This window comes from Rhincodon typus, chromosome 43 (genome assembly GCF_021869965.1).
Source record: "Rhincodon typus isolate 14 chromosome 43, sRhiTyp1.1, whole genome shotgun sequence".
Classification (NCBI taxonomy): Eukaryota; Metazoa; Chordata; class Chondrichthyes; order Orectolobiformes; family Rhincodontidae; genus Rhincodon; species Rhincodon typus.
In genome coordinates this window covers 8,873,345-8,877,034 of record NC_063374.1, presented here as the reverse complement: position 1 = coordinate 8,877,034, position 3,690 = coordinate 8,873,345, and positions in this window count along the sequence as shown.

Here is a 3,690-nt window from a genome sequence, read left to right as displayed (position 1 = left end):
ACCAGACATTCCAATCTGACCTAGTCCCATATCCATCTAAACCCTTCCTATTCGTATACCCATCCAGATGCCTCTTAAATGTTGTAATTGTACCAGCCTCCAGCACTTGAGTGATGGTGTGAGAGAGTGTGTGCGAATGTGAAAGAGCGTATCAATGTGTGAGGAAGAGTGTGTGTATGTGTATATTTGAGGGAGTGTGTGAATGTGTGAGAATGTGTGTGTGTGTGTGTTTGGGGGAAAGTGTGTGAGTGTGTGTGAGAGAGAGAGAATGAGAGGGAGTGTGTGCATGAGAAAGAGAGAGAATGTGTGTGTGTGTGTGTGTGTGAGAGAGAGAGAGAGGATGAGAGGGAGTGTGTGTGTATATTTGAGGGAGAGTGTGTTTTTGTGTGTGTGTGTGTGTGTGTGAGAGAGAGAGAATGTGAAGGAGTGAGCTTGTGTGTAAATATGAGCGTATGTGCATGTGGGTGTAAATGTGAGAATGTGGGCATGAGTGTGACAGTGTGAGTTGAGTGACACTGTGTGTGAGAGACACGAGTAAGTGTGTGCATGAGTGTGACACTATGAGCAAGTATGTGTGTGAGAGTGAGAGTTGAGTGACTGTGTGTATGAATATGACAGAGTTGAGTCGGTGTGTGTGTGAGAGACACTGAGTGAGTAAGTGTGTGTGTGTGTGTGTGAGACAGTGAGTGTGAGCATGTGACAGTGCGTGAGTGAGTGTTGACAGTGTGTGTGAGTGCGACAGTGTGAGTTGAGTGTAAGTGTGAGAGAAGGACAGTGTGTGAGTCAGTGAGTGTAAGTGTGAGTGTTGACAGTGTGTGTGTGTGAGTGTGACAGTGTGAGAGTCAGAGTGTAAATGTGCGAGTGTTGACAGTGAGTCAGTGTGACAGCGTGAGTGTTGACTGTGTGTGTGTGTGTGTGTGTATGTGTGAGAGACAGTGCGAGTTGAGTGTAAGTGTGAGAGTGTTGACAGTGCGAGTGGCTGTGGGAGAGTCAGGTCCCTTTAGTAAATGCTTGGACATGGGCCATGGAACGTAGCCAGTCATTCCTGATCGGGTTGTCGGGTTATTCAGTAACCAGGAGTGACTGAGGATTCGAACACTCATGCACCTCGTCTCTTTGTTGTCAGCGTCAATGTTTGCTTCCGCCTGGAACGAGCAGTGACTCAGACACTGGGAGAGGGGGAATGTGTGGGAACACCGTGAACACAGGGAGCGACCGCAGGTACCTCAGGAGTATCCACCCCAATCGTCACTGACCTTCCCGGGAATTTGCAACAGCTCCCAGTCCGGAACAAGAATAGAAGTTGCTGGAAAAGCTCAGCGGGTCTGGCAGCATCTGTGAAGAAAAGGAATCACAGATCTGCTGAGCTTTTCCAGCAAAATCTGTTCTTGTTCCCGATTTACAGCATCCGCAGTTCTTTGGGTTTTTATTCAGCTCCAGCCCGGACCTCACAATGGGAACAGCAGCTGAGGCCATTCAGCCCATTGAGTCTGCTATCAGTCAATGGGATCGTGGCTAATCTGATCATCCTCAACTCCACTTTCCTGCTTTTGCCCCCCACACAACCCCCCCATTTCCCTTTCTGATTCAAAAATCTATCTCAGCCTTGAAGATACTGAATGACCCAGCCCCGACAGCCCTCTGTGGTAAAGAATTCCACAGATTGACTTGAAATCCCTCCTCGACACTGCAATCCAGGTGGATGACACTGTTATAGATGTGGTCGCTTCATACCTTGGTAGTGTCAGAGCGATCAGCTTTAGTACCTGACCAGTCAAATAGGCAGGTTGCAACCAGGAGAGGCAGTGGCCCTGGGCAGACCCTTGATTAAAAGACCCTGGGTATTGTTCTGAGGATGTGGGCTCACCAGACGGTGAACTTTAAATGCGATGCAGAACAAAAGTCTGGAAAGAGAAAAGGAGAGATTGCAGAACTCTGCAGGAGAGAGGGATCTGAGTGTCTTGATACATGAGTTTGTACAGGACATTGGTGGGGCATCTTCTGGAATACTGCGGCTAGTTCTGGTCTCCCTGTTATAGGGAGGATGTTATTAAGCTGGAGAGGGTTCAGAAGAGATTTACCAGGATTTGCCCAGGTATGGAAGGTTTAAATTATATAGAGAGACTGGAACTTTTTACGCTGCAGTGTAGGAGATTGAGAGGTGACTTTACAGAAGTTTGTAAAACCATGAAGGGTATAGATAAGGCTAATGGTAGGTGTATTTCCCCAAAGATGGGGGATTTTTAGGGGCACATTTTTAAGGTCAGAGGAGAGAGATTTTATAAAGACACGAGGAGTAAATTTTATTTTATTTTTTGTTTTTACACAGAGGGTGGTTCGCATGTGGAATGAACTTCCAGAGGTAGTGGTGGATGGGGGTACAGTTACAATGTTTATAAGACATTTGGATAAGTAGATGAATAGGAAAGGTTTGGAGGGATATGGGCCAGGAGCAGGCAGGTGGGACTAGTTTAGTTTGGGATTATGGTCGGCATGGACTGGTTGGGCCGAAGGGTCTGTTTCCATGCTGTATAACTATGAACTGGAGAACGTTAGTCTGCAGACACAATTGATCGGGAAGGTCAGAGCGAGATTGGAGGGTCATTGCCAGGAGGATGGGTTATAAAGGAATGGGAGGTTTTTATAACTGTACAGATCCCTTGGTGAGACTGTGTTTGTGTCCAGTTTCTGCTTCACTGCTTAAGGCAGGACCTTAACTGTGTTGGCTGAGACTATTCGCTCAATTGATTGTGAGGCTAAAAGGACTTACCTTGTTCAAACCAGTTGATCAGATTGGTGCGGATTGGTTAGGTTTAGTAAGGGAGTTCAGGGTCATGGAGGGGGTCAGGTTGAGGGTCACAAAGAGGTCAGGGTTATGGAGGGGTATGTTGGGGAGGGAGGAGGAGATGTGTGTTGGTGAGGGGAGGGGAGGAGAGTAGAGTATGCAAACCGATCACCCCAGGCCCTCGGCCCGGTCCCACAGCCAGGCAGAGAGTCCCTGTGTAGGCCTCATTGTTTGGGCCTCCTTCCCCAGGGCCTTCCACACCCCAACAGCAGCGGGTCACTCAACCACCAGGCCCCGAGGCTGGCCTCAGCTTTTCGTCTTGCCCTCAGGTCGGGGTAGGGGGGAGGTCTGCCCTTTTCTCTCTCTCTCTCTCTCTTTCCCCCTGCCCCCCTCACCAACTTGGAGAACAGGGAATGGTCTTCGCCCCACTGCTCGCCCACTCCTTCTGAGAGGGATCAGCGAATTTATTTGGAGTCTTGTGTTCCCCCCCCTCCCGCTATGGGAAGGATGGGTTAGAGTTGGAGAGAGTGCAGAGGAGGAATAAATAAAACTAAGGGACCAGCATCATGGCCATGTCACTGTGGTCTTAATCCAGAACTCTTGATCTAATCTACAATACCGGCTTGCTTCCTCAGGGCTAACATGCGGAGAAAGATTGAGTCTGATAGGACTATGTCCATTGGGTTCTAGATGAATGAGGGGAATCTCATAGAAACCTATAAAATTCTAACAGGGTAAAGACAGGAAGGATGTTCCCGATGACCTGGGGAGCCCAGAACCAGAGGCGGCACAGTCTAAAGATTGTGGAGTGTGCCATTTCGGACTGAGATCGGGACAAGTGTCTTTACCCAGAGAGCGGGGAGCCTGTGGAATACTCTGCCACGGAAAGCAATTGAGGGCAAATA